This window comes from Phasianus colchicus, chromosome 3 (genome assembly GCF_987193195.1).
Source record: "Phasianus colchicus chromosome 3, bPhaCol1.hap1.1, whole genome shotgun sequence".
Classification (NCBI taxonomy): Eukaryota; Metazoa; Chordata; class Aves; order Galliformes; family Phasianidae; genus Phasianus; species Phasianus colchicus.
The window spans coordinates 22933818-22947467 of NC_143438.1; the positions used below are offsets into that span (position 1 = coordinate 22933818).

The window sequence follows — 13650 nt, forward strand, 5'->3', positions numbered from 1 at the left end:
ACTGCCATACTGTCTTCACCTTTAATCAATCTGCAGAGGGAATCAACAAGTTGTGTCACAGGAAGGGTTGGAAATCTGGACTATTAATTGAGACTGTTTCTGCTCCCACAGCATTCTGCAGTGCTTCATTCAATTCTTCTAAACTACTGGAGGGACAGTACTTCTCAGGAGAAGCTATTCCCTACACCACATTCATCCGTTAAAAAAAGATCTCCAGTTCTGCCTAATTTCTGAGAAGGCATTGCTCATCCTTACCATGTAGCTAGAAGCTGCCCTGAAACCAAGAGTAAAGACCTGGCAGAAGCATTGTGTATTGCCAGCTAAGTAAATTGAAGCAGTCATCTCAGAAAGTCTACACATCTTACGGCATGTCTAACTCACTACAGTATCTGAATCCAAACAAGAAACCCAACTCACTCACAAGCTGTGAACGAGAAAAAAACATTTAGAGGTTGATACATATCTGGATTATTTATTCCAGGCTCGATTAAAGAAATATAAAACAAACCCAGTCTGCTTTCGGATCCAACTGACACCCAAGTGAAGATGTTGGCAGCAGAGCCTGTCATGAGATCCTGGTAACCCCGGTTCCAACTCCCAGTGCTCCCTGAGCTAGATTTCTGGGATTCATTTTGTTTCTAAAAAAGTTATCTTGTTCTTGCATCTAAGCTCCCACTTCAGAGGCCGGCATGATTCCTCCCCGCAAGCCTTTTCTGGGAGTGGAAGGAGAGGAGTGAAAGCAATGAGCTACCACAATTGTGCCTATGTCAGAAATTAATGCAGTTACCATCTGAACTCCACAGAAAAGGTAAGTGCTTCTGTCTCAGCCTTGCTCAGGAGGACAAAGACAGCTCTGAGAAGGAAGGTTGTGATGCACAGAGGGCCTAAGAAAAATGAGTCTGCAAGCAGGAGAGAGGACAGAAGGGATTTGGGAATGGCATCTGCATGCTGAGCACATGGCAGTGGTAGGGGCTACGCTGCTCAGACTCTGGGATGACAATTCTTCTCCCAAGCCACTGCAAAATAGAATTACCATTTGCTTCCTCTTCTCTCTGTCTGATTAATACACATGCAACTTTGGAGCTGTCAGACTCCACTGCGAATAATGAGATCATGACAGATGAGAAGGTCTCCCCATGTCCTTTCCTGAAAGTGCAGCTGCCAATCAGCAGAATTCCAAACCTCTTGGCATCGCCATTAGTAATACTGGAGGTGCTACCAAAATCTTAGGCAATATGTTTTGGATAAATTTCAGTCATCTCTGCTGCTGACTCAGTGCTTATTTCTCCACTGCCACCATGTTCCCTCACCCACTTACTTCCTCATGCACAGTCCTGACATATGGCCTGAATTATACCTTCACCTCAATGCAGGATTTAAATCATCTCACCTGCACAGTGGCTTGTCATGGATCAGCCACCAAAATGGATCACCTGCTGGGGCCTGAGGAGATCACACCAGTGAATGCCAGGTGATGCTGTAGGAACAATATGGGCAAGCAGATTCAACATCTGCCTCCCTGTGGTAAGCACAAAAGGAACAGAAGCTAAATGATGATTTTATTCTCTGCCCCAACACATTCAGCTTGCTTGAGAGAGACACCTAGTTTTATTACTCACACCCTTTATGGTGTTTTTTTTCATGTTCAAAAGAGTCCTCCCTTTGGCTGTCAAAATAAAGTAATCAAATGAATAGCACAGCAGACCTGCTGTGAAAAATGAACAAGGCAAAAACAAAGTGCTCTGATATGAGCGGGCATTTCATTTTAAAAGCATCAGCAATTTTTGAGAGTAGTGTATGAATTATGCCTCAGATACTAATGGAATACTTTCAGCCTGACAATTATGTCACCTCTTGGGTACACCTGTACCTTGTCTTCTCCCTTACTTTACTTATGTCTTCTCTGGAAAGAAAGGAAGAAAGGATGTAAGGATGTAAGGATGTAAGGATGTAAGGATGTAAGGATGTAAGGATGTAAGGATGTAAGGATGTAAGGATGTAAGGATGTAAGGATGTAAGGATGTAAGGATGTAAGGATGTAAGGATGAAAGGATGAAAGGAAGAAAGGATGAAAGGAAGAAAGGAAGAAAGGAAGAAAGGAAGAAAGGAAGAAAGGAAGAAAGGAAGAAAGGAAGAAAGGAAGAAAGGAAGAAAGGAAGAAAGGAAGAAAGGAAGAAAGGAAGAAAGGAAGAAAGGAAGAAAGGAAGAAAGGAAGAAAGAAGCAGTTGTGCCAAACTGCCCTAAAAGTAATTCCAGTAAAGGAACGAAGGAGTATTTTGAGGACAGAAAAGGGAAGATCAAAGTCTGCATGTCTCATAGGATAAACAGGCAAAGAAAGACCAACACTGTACATCTTTGTACAAATACATCCTAGCAGCACAAGTAAGGATTGCCTTCCATCATTTACAGAATTTCGGTCATTATGGTGAGATGCCAAACACAAAAGCGCATGCTCTGTGACATCACCACACATTAAAAAAAGGGCACAGTGCTGAACTCAGTGAAACGTTTTGGAGTTAAGGTTAAAATACCTCGTTGCCTCATGTGAGAGCTCCTGAGGCTTTTAAATACTCACATGTGCCTGAATCCTGCTAGGCAAGTAGAAGCAGGTCCAGTTGTCAGTTCCAGTACTGCCTGCAGTGACCATGGAGGACATGCATGAAAGTAATGGCCACCATCTTCTCACCACAATCATCACATGCTGAACATAATGAACAAAGAAACATGACGTGGGCTTCCTATGCTAATCAGTTAATTCAGCGGGAATTCATAAGGTATTCCAGCCTTGCTTTTCTTCTTATGTAGAAAACAAGAACTTCCATAGAATGGTGGCGGCTTCTGTCTCAGAAAAAGTTCAGCTAAACCTGATTTAAAAACCAGAAGCTTTCTGTGGGATGTCCCATAGAAGATCTCAGACCATCACTTGCTGATATCTCCCAGTGGAGCAAACAACACAGTAGAAACCTACTCTTTCTCACTGTGCAACTGGCAGCACCTAATGGCAGTATATCCTCTCGTAAGCAGACATCTGCTTCCTCCTGATTGCCTCTTCAAGTTCTGCCTCTAGGCAGAGTAACTGCCGTGGGTGGGATTGCCTTCATCTGACATTTGATGGGGCTTGTTGTTAATATAAAGTTCCAGCATGGGATGCAACAAGTTTATGTCAAAAAGGACCAGGGCTCAGCAGAACTGTCCTGCAATTCCATAGATTTAAATGGAGGAAGAAGCAAGTCATGATACATTTGGCATACAGAAATGAAAATGACTTTAGTTGGAGGGGTTTCTTCTGTCCTTATCATTTCCTCTGTCTGTAGTTGAAGGGGGCAATCACAAGCTGTAGGGACAAGCCAAAACAGAATGAGAGGAAGGACCCAAGAAAAAAAACCCTCTCTCTGGAAAGCCCCTGCTGTGCACAGGGAAAAATTGTTTTCAGGTAGAGGAGTGGCTCCCTATTATCAGTTTAATATGTTTGGCATATATATGTATATGTATAAAGCCTGATAGAAAACAATCAGAAAAAATGAGGCTTGTCAGCTTTACCAGTAGCTCCAAGAATCTGCAAACTTGGTTTGCTTGCAAATTGTGCTTTATGCCACTGGGCTCCCTATAAGAATTGTGGATGTAGCCTAAAGTCTACTTTCAAGCTTTGAGATTTGCTACACTCAGATTCAGATACGATCATCTAATTACAGATTTTGCAATGTTTGTGGCTAGTCTCATTTCAGCAGCCACTTAATTGAACATATTTAACGTTTTATAGAGCTTAGAGGCTGGAATTCAGGCTCATAATACCACTTTTGAGCAGATTGGAATGGTCTTGTGCATATACAGATAATTAGATAGCAGTTCAAGAAAGTGACTTAAGTATTATGTAAACAGCTGACTGCTTGGACTCCTTTTCAAGAGCCTCTGTCTCTTATCATCAGCAATACTGAAGTCAAGTCAAAACACTTACCATGCTCTTGCATTCCTCTCATACTAAATTGCAGTCTACTCTGCTGGGAATGAACATTAAACAAGTTAATCTTCATCATAGCAGGTTGTAAAGCAGCTTTTCTGTGTGAAAATGTATGCTACTTAAGAAAGAAAGCATTCAGGTTAATGTCGTGACTCTATGTCCACATACTTCTCCTACCACAACCTCTACATTTGTTTATGGTTTTATAAGAATAAAAGATATGCTAAAAACGCAATTAGAGCAAAGCATCATCTCATGACATCACTTCTGGAGTGCAGCCTCTTATTTGTCACAACAGGAAATGTTGCCTGCATATTAAGGCTACCAGCTATGCCCAAGATTTTACATGAAGTTTTCTTTGTGAAACACAACCAACCTTTGGCTTTAAAAAAAAAAAAAAAAAAAAAAATTAGGAGATTAATTACGTTTTCTAGCACATAGCAAAAAGAGGCTTTAATGGCTGGGAGTGGTAACAAGACAGATGTGATATAAAACCATTACATGTTATTGACAAATAAACTAGGTATATCGGACAGCTTGTCTCAGCTATTTTTCCCCACAGTGGAAAGCCCACATCCAGGAGGATTTTGACAAAATGGATGATTTTGCACCTGTGGCCTGGGCTCTGGCAGCCTGTCTCTCTGCCCACCCTGCACTGAGTCATCACTGCAGCTCAACTTTTGCTTCAGGGATTGCCTACAAAAAAAACCCAACAAAACAGAAGGAAGTCCTGGCCTGAAGATTGTACTGCCATCTGGGAGCATGTTGCAGGGCAGCATTCTGCTGCTTGGATTAAGTCTGTATTTTGTTTTGTTTTAAAGATGGTGCTGTGCTTTAAAGAGCAAATCCCTTCAGTTTATCCATCCTGTAGGCTACTTACATGGTTAAGACCAGCCCAGACCTGGGCTGTTGTTTAATGCTGCCCTAGTTTACCAGAGCCCTAGAGCTGCCACACCTCCCACTCTATGGAGAGCACCAATATTTCTTACTGTCCTCAGTCTCTTATGGTTGTAAACAGGCTTTAAGAGCCCATCTGGCTCAGTGGGATTCAGGAATTGTTATCTACTGTGCAAAAGCTGAAAATAGTTTTGGGAAACATAACTGAAGTGACCAGAATGAATCTCAGGCTATACCACCAGTTTGTTGTTCTACTGAAATTCAGAGATCCGAGTGAGGAAATGCTTCCAAGAAAAGCTAAGGAAAAACGAAAAAAACATGCATGCTTACATCACGTGCTTTCAGGTCTTTTTTTTCACATCTAAAAGAAAATCTCTTGTTTTGACTCCTGCATGTCAGGTACTGAAGTGAAAATTGAATAATCCAGTCTAGCACAGTGCTCTTTTCATGCACTTAACAACAGAACCTTTATGTGCCATTTCCTTTTTCTTTTAACCTACAGCTGTCGTTCAAATAGATAATTCCAATATCCATATCACTCAATATCAATAAGGCACAGTCACATCCTTTTACAGGTAATTAAAAGCCATAATAACTGATTACTAAGTAGACACCTGAAGTTTTAATTTCTAACTCAGTAGTTAGAAATCACCCTGCATGTTGTCATTTTCATCCTTAACTTCATGACCTACTCCACAGCCTCCTTCCTTTTGGTACATGTCTTACAGCCATGTAACACCTCACCAAATCATTTTTGCCCACTCTTAATAAAACAATACTTTTGGAAGATTGTCTGTAATCATTCCAGAGGAAGAACATTTGATGCAAGGGCAATACTTGCATATCATCTCAGTTTGAGACACAACAGCACCATCTACTGAGACTAATCTCTTTAAATCCTAGTATGCTTTTCAATGTTCGATGTGAGGTACATGCAGCTGATATAAGCACTGCTTTGTTCTGGAATATCAGTGACAATGCGCTGAATAGGAAAATTATTTCACCTCAACATGAAATTTGTTAAAATTTACCTATAACTGTTGCTTTTCTCAAAGTTCAGGAAAACCATGCAACCACCTCAGTGCTTAAGATTAAGAAGTCATTTATTCATCCTGTAAATAAAAAGTATTTTGTGTCAACTTATTAATATGTGTCAATGCATACATATATTTAAAAAGGGGGGGAAATCAACGTAGTCACTCCATCCTAGTAATATATTTAAAAAGGGCTATCTGCTAAAAACATTTCAGCAAGTTTTCAATGCAAAGAAGTAACTAAGACACAACTTTTTTATGAGAAGGAGGTGGATTGAATCAGTTTGCCTGCAGACTAAATGCAGAGATGCAAGATTGTGAATTGCCTGAGAACAACTAATCAAATGGCACTTAGTTCTGGATGCTCAGTTAACTTAGTAGTTTGAAACATTTTTCATTGCCCTTTCATGGCTCACAATTCATTTTGCCTTCTTCCTGTATCATATCATCAGCCACAGTTGCTACAAGATGATCTTTTAGTAATCTTTAAAAAAAAAAAGAAAAAGAAAAAATCTCATATTATTTCTAGGCACTCAGCTTAATACGTCTTGACACTGTCTTTGAGTCAGTGCCTAAACATGCATGCTCTGCATGGCTCCCTGCCTGGAGGGTTTGCTTAAATCTGCCTGTAAGAAAGACTGAAGACACTGCGATTCTGTCTCACTTAAACAAATAAATACAGTCTGCTTTGTAAAGAGCAGATACTGTGTATATTTCCTCTTCCTCTTTTTGTTCCTGTTCAATAAGATATGGAGACTGATTAACAACCGAAAAGGTCTTAGAAGTGGTTTTGAAAGAGACAAATCTACCTTCACATGTACGGACTGTTCTACAGAACTTCAGTGTCTCTGCTGCTTGTTGCTTTCCCAGGGCTTGATACACCTGAGGATACCATGAAAGACCACCAATGAATATTGATATGCTGTTCTCAAGACAAACACTCTCTGTAATGAAACAGCTGAAAACACATCACCAAAAATGAGCCATGGGCCAACAATATAATTCCACCTCCTTTGGCATATCCAAATTAATTGCTTGCATTTGTCTGGACCTTATGAACCATCAGTTGCAAATCTGGATTCGCTTTTCTGCATTCAGTTTCACTTTACTGTCTCACTTTCTTGCATTCCACCTACAATTTTTAAGTTTTTGGATCTGTATTTTGAAAGTTAACCCATGTTAATTAAATAACACAACACAGCTAAAATGACACTGTAAAATCTCTGTAGTTTCATATAAAGCATTTTAATATGCATACAGTCACGATCAGCAAATGCTATAGGAATTATACAGCAATTGCATGCAAATTGCAGTAGGAGACTATTGATTTCTCCATATTAAGGCAAGGACAATTGCCAAGTGCTGCCCCTGGGCAGTAAGCAAGGACTCAGGCTGGTGCCTGCCTGGCTGGGAGCAGCTCTGCAGGAAGAGAGCTGGGGGTGTTGCCAAAGACAAGCTGAGCACAAGCCAGCAGCGTGCCCTTGCTGCAGGGACAGCCAGATGAGAGGCAATGGGCAGACACCTGAAACAAGAGAACCTCAAGGTATTTGCAATAAACTTGAAGGAGTGGAGCAGATTGTCCATAGAGGCTGCAAAGCCACCATCCTCACTGCTTTTCCTCTTGACTCAAGTACTCCAAAGACTTCATTCTTCGGAGTACTTTACTCTTCATCATTTTTGTACAGTAGAAGTGGGCACCCATGATAATGGAAGTCTGATGAACACATCAAGCTTAATCTTTAAAAATTTTTATCACAAATGGAAAAAAAACCTTACTCTGTGTTTCATGCAACACAATATCTCATATACTGACAGACAGGAAGATCTACACCACGAACATTTTACATACGTAGAATTTCCTGCAAGTTCTCCTTGTGACTGAGATTAAAATATGACTAAAGGCTTTTGTTACTACGAGTAGGGTATGGATTTACAATATTCACAATATCTCTTAGTCTCTGTATTGTCATCACTGTGAATTTAAAGCAATATCTGTAGCTGATGTTTGTGATAAACCTTTGTAGACTGAAGTGTAGTAAAGACAAAAAAATTTTAATGGGCATCCAAGCAGATGGAATAGGTTGACTTTAATGGAGTGCCATATCCCCAGCCAGTCATTCTCACTGCCTCTCCTCAGCAGGAAGGGGATAAAATAGGGTGGAAAAGCTCACGAGTTCAAATAGAGACAGAGTCAGTTCAGAACAGTTTAAGTAATGGGCAGAGAAGACTTGACTTGGGGAAAATTAGTTGATTTATTGCCAACTAAAAATAGGAGGTGAGAAACAAAGACAAAATCCAAAATACCACCACCCTCAATGCCTCCCCCTTCTTCTATGCTAACCTCACCTTTTCATCCTCAACCATTTGACCTTCTGACCCCAAGCAGCATTGGGGGCTGGGAAATGGTGTCAGTCCCTGACAGCCCCTCTCTGCTACTCCCACCTCTTCATGCCATGTCCTGCTCCACCTAGGTTTTCCCAGGGGCTGAAGTAAAGCCCTGCTCCAGTGCAACCTCCTGCCCAGTGCTGCTGGAGGATCTCTGCTCCAGCTGTGCCTGGAGCCCCTCCTGCTCCCCTCCTCCTCTCCCCCGCTCAATTCAAAGAAGTATTATAGAAAGAAATGGAACAGAATTAGAACAGATCTCGGTGACTAATTGGATGTAATACCTGGTTATCAGCAGCAGCCCACAGCAATGGGTTCAGTAGGAATCAGTACTGGTGCTCCAAGTCTGTTTTGCCTGCCTCTGGAAATCAGCTGTGAATCAGGCCCTGAGCAGTGGTATTGAAAAGCTTTTTAAAAAATGAAAACATGAGATTCGCTTGTAATATCCCAGATCCATACGCTAGGTTTCATTAAGAAGATCAGAGAAGTTAAAATGCTTTATACACTATACAATTTTGCATTTACTGCATAGCGTTGCCTTTGTGCCATCATTGATAAAGATATTAACAGAACCAGGCCCTATAGACTTCTCCAGTCAGTGACAGCAGCAGCAACGTGGGCTTTGTTCTTTGCTGACAATCAGAGGAAATTAGAGTAATCCTTCCCCTTCAGCTCACCTACTGTCATCTCCTTCAGCTTACTCTTGTGAATTTATGATATTTTTGAGCAAGCATCGCTATTCATGATGTTACCTTAAAAAGTCAGTCTGCCAAATATTCTCTAGCTTTCATCCAGAATGCATTAATATTTTCACAGTGGAAGTTAAAATTTTAGCCCTGGCCATGATCTCACCAATTCCATGCTGCAGAAGGCTAGGAATAAAAGCATTAGAAAAGCTCTAAATGTGAAATAAATGTTCCGTATGGAGGTCAAGGGGCACACACTGAGAGGTTCGAGGTCAACCCATGCTTTCAAACTACCCAACCCAAACTGATGCTGTGGAAACATGACACCATGCTGTATTATTACTTTTCAGATTACTTTTGAGATTTATTCCAATCCTCAAATGCTTAGAAGAAATAATTAAATCCATATTCTGTTAAGTCTTTACACAAATAAATATTACTTTTCCCTCACATGAACTGTTAGAACTGTAATAAAGACAAAAGTCCCCAAATTAAATGGAAAAAATTCCTTTTGCTTTTAATTGGCTATCCTCAAGAGAAAGAGATACTTAATAGTGCCTCTTAGGAAGTTTTCTTGTATCTTGATGAAAAGATGTAAAACTTCACCTCAGTTTTTACTCTATGGCTTGTACAGATGACAGTATTTGTTGAGTACTTACATACAGATACACACTACAGATGCCAGCCAAATTAGCTTGCCCAGCTTACCTCAAAATCAGTCCTGGCATATGTTCTAAGTCAGAATCAGCCTCTCTCTCCTCAGTCTCTCTTCTTAGTGAGAAACAAGTCAGCTGATGGAAGCAGGAAAGATCACCTTGCCCCTAGCTCTGCAGAGAATAACGCATCAGATTTGTCACCAATGGGCTCTCAAGCACCGTAGCAACATTATTTCCAGCAAGTAGGCATAGTAGACTTGGGTGCATTATGAATAACGAAATGTGTTCCTTGGCAATAAAAGCTGTGTCAGATAACCATCAGGCCATGTATGTATATAATTATGCACACACAACTGGTCCAAGTTGAATAGCTGCTTTAAAAATATCCTTCAAGGCCACATTTTTGAATTTCTTCAGTTTCACATGAGCAAAGGCATATAAGAAAGAATAATCTTTGCAACCGCATGGTTATCCAAGTCATTTATACATACCATTGGTTTTTGGATGGTTTTTTTTTTTTTTCTTTCCTTTTTCTTGCCTTGAAGCATCCTGTCTGCATTGTTGGCTTATTAAAAATACTTAAAGATAAACATTGGGAAGGTGGACATGAACACTGTACATGTGCATGAGTTTAAGGACATTTAACAGTTTGGCTCAAAGATTACTAACAGCAAAAATCTTTGAGAAATCACTTCATGAACGCTGGTTAATGTTAAGGTACGTTTTCCATTCCTGCCAAATCTAAAATGGAGAATTGGAGGGAAGATAGAAAGTACTCATTGTTTCTGCTAAATTTCCGTTTTGGGTTCTTTCATTTTGTAATTTAAAAAGAGTATTGTTTTACTTTAAAAAGTATTATACAGTAGGGAAGAGAACTTGGACCCCAAATTCAGTGAGTGAACTTTATCCAAACTTCATACATATGGACAATTCCTGTAACTTCAGTGCAACTTATTCCAGGTTTAAGCTGAGACATGATAAGATGCTTTGTTAATTCAGATCTGTGTGTACATAACTCTTTGAACTTTTTTTGGATCAGTTCTCTAAAGCAGTTGTCCCACTCAGACAAACATTCTGGAAAGGAGGTGACAGCATTACAGAGAAATTTATTAGTATTCTCTTCCCTCTCCTTCCTTCCTGTGTGTGTGGCATCCTGCACAGGAAAAGGGGGGAAAGAAAAAAGTAATAGGAGCAGTATCTTTGTGGTGAACAGCAACAGAGAGAAGTAGTCTCGTCTGAGAACAGGAGGTTTTTCTGCCTTTTTTTTTTTTTTTTTTTTTGGTAACATTAGTAAAGAAAGAAACATGCCATTATTTTTTCTAAAAAGAACGAGCAATCTATTTTACACATGTGAGGCCCGTGGTCAAGAGCTAACAGGAAACTGGAAGGAGTTGTAACACTGGAGTTAGGCCTATGGAAAATACATGAGTCTGAACAATAGGGCAAGAGGACCAAAATCAATGAGCAGGAGGCAAAGAAGATAGAAGGTATGGGGGAAAGCATCACTCCTATAATGACTGAAAGAAAGAGCAGAACAAGCCGAGTTCAACTTTACTGATACAAAGGATTCAGCAGAAGTCAGGTTTTGCAGTTATAAAATACCATAAGAACAGAGGGATCACTGCCCTGACCCCACAGCATTGCTAGTGAGGCATATCTGAATACAAAACAGAGCTGCTTATGCACGTTTGTCACTAGATTTCACAAGATCAAGAGCAGGTATTGGAAAGACGCTGTCTTATTTGCAGTCACACGCTATTACATTTGAATAAACGCATCTGCCCACAAAAATTAGTGATAACAGGACAAGCACCATAAGATTGCAGCTGCTGTGCGATCCAGACCACAAAACAGAAGATGAGGAAAAAAAAATCCTTCACTATGACATGAACCAACTGGAGATCTGCACAGTCTTAACAAGAAATAACGCAGGACATGTGTTTTAGGTCCCACGTTGGATGCAGTCTTTTCAGATTTCCAGTCGGGGCATAGTGTGTGTGGAATAGTATCAGTCTCTACTATGATATTTCCCCTAACAGCATGAGTGAGGCCATCAAGTTGTGTGAGTCATCACCAACAAAAATACCAACCCTGTGCAAAGGGTTTCACATCTCCACTCTACCCCAATTAAAGAAGGTTGAAAATACATCTTGTTTTCTAAATTTTTAAAGGATACAGCATTCTACAAAGATTTAGATTTTTTGAAACTAATCATTTCCTATCAGCTGTACATCAAAGTTCATTAAGTTGGTGTGGGTAGGGAAAAGGTTGTGACAATTGCAGTAGAAGTCCTATTATGTTTCAGACAGACTTCTGGTCATGAATCTCACGCTGATGCACAGAGTGTGTCTGGATCTGCAGGAACTGTACTAAACTGATCTCAGAATACAGAGGTTTTCTTTGTTCAGATAACTTCATATTGTGCCAGGACTGAGATGACTGGAACTCAGAATCACAGAATGGCCTAGGTTGGAAGGGATCCCAAGCATCATGAATCTTCAAGCCTCCTGCCACAGGCAGGGCCCATTTAATACTACACCAGGCTGCCAAGGGCCCCACCCAATCTGGTCTTGAACACCTCTAGAGTTGGGACATCCACAACAGGGACATCTCTGGGCAGCCTGTTCCATCACCTCACCACTCTTATAGTAAAGAAACTGTGATATGAATGCAAAAGCCACACGATATTTCTTGCATCGTAGGCAAGTGCCAAATCCAGAAGAAACAAAAACCACATGAGAACATGCTTGAAAGTTCACAAAAATATTTTGCTATCACAATAACTGACAGAGTGGGAAAAAAAAATAAAAAAATTACCCAATACATCACATCACAAAAACTTTGATGCCTGCATTCCTACAACTCCTCAAAAATACAGGCTGGATTGAGCTGATCAGCCCACCACCCAACTACACCAGTGAGCCTGGAAGCAGGATAACAAAATCGCACATTGCTCAGGAGCCAACCAGTGCATAGTCCTCCTGACTGTAGCTCAAAAAAACAGCATTTATGTTCTGTTTCTAAACAGGAATAAAACCCTTTATCCTCTCTGGGTTACCTATTACTGTTGTGTTCAACTTTTAACATATTTCTCAGAAGAGGCAAAAAATTAGATAGAATGATATAAACACTGTCCAGGTGTGGGCCTCCCAGTACAAGAAAAATATGGGCATATTGTGAAAAGTCCAGCAAAGGGCCACAAAGGTGATTAGGGGCCAGAATCATTTTTCCTATGAGGAAAGTCCAACAGAGCTGGAATTGGAGAAGAGGAGGCTCAAGGGGGATTTCAGAAACGTGTATAAATACCTGTTGGAGTAAGTTGCAGAGTAAAGACGACAGAGTTCAAATCTTCTCAGTAGTATCCAGTATGCCAGAAGGCAAGGGGAACATACTGAAAAACAGGATAAATATAAAAGAAAAATTTATGTGAGGGTGATTTAACACTCTTATAGATTTCCCAGAGAGGTGTAATTACTCTAACCTCAATTTGACATGGCCCTGAGTAACCTTATCAGTGCATCACTGCTGTACTGCTCTGAGAAAGGGGTGAATTATAGAATCCTTTGAGTTGGAAGACACCCTTAAAAGTCATCTAGTTCACTGCCCCTGCGTTGAACAGGGAGACATACAGTGAGATCAGGTTACTCAGAGCCCCATCCAGCCTGACCTTGAACGTCTCCAAAGTCATCCCTTCCAACCTCAACATTTTTGTGATTGTGTGGTTTTTATTTATTATTAGTACTCCTATTATTTACCTTATGTAACTCCATCACTATTGTTAAAACACTGCAATAAAACAGTGTAACAAGGCAAAATGGGTCTTCTGAACATGGGATGGAATGCCGAACTGAAAGCTTTGTTTCTAACAGCTGTTTTGCACTGTCTTAAATCTGAAAGTTATTAGCATAATCTCAATGTCTGCACGTACACAGGTGTCTTTCTTCTCTGAAGAATACTCTAGAATATTTTGGACAGCAGAGAGAACTGACTGTGGGGAGGGAAAAATGGGAGTAAAGGGGCATTATGTGAACATATTA

The 13650-nt window shown here is 40.4% G+C and overlaps 2 long non-coding RNA genes across 2 annotated transcripts in view; both read right to left on the reverse strand.

Annotated features, from left to right (window-relative positions):
* Window positions 1–3755, reverse strand: part of LOC149918457 (uncharacterized) — a 29378-nt gene extending 25623 nt beyond the window's left edge. Inside the window, exon 1 of the long non-coding RNA XR_016465474.1 lies at window positions 2576–3755. This is a non-coding gene — a long non-coding RNA (uncharacterized LOC149918457). The remainder of the gene's footprint in view (window positions 1–2575) is intronic.
* A 2170-nt stretch (window positions 3756–5925) lies between these two features.
* LOC149918458 (uncharacterized) lies at window positions 5926–12999 on the reverse strand. Its single transcript, XR_016465475.1, has 5 exons — window positions 12920–12999; window positions 9666–9784; window positions 8556–8657; window positions 6699–6771; window positions 5926–5967 (listed from the first exon to the last, which is right to left on the reverse strand). It is a non-coding gene; the product is annotated as an uncharacterized LOC149918458 (long non-coding RNA).
* Between the last annotated feature and the right edge of the window lie 651 nt (window positions 13000–13650).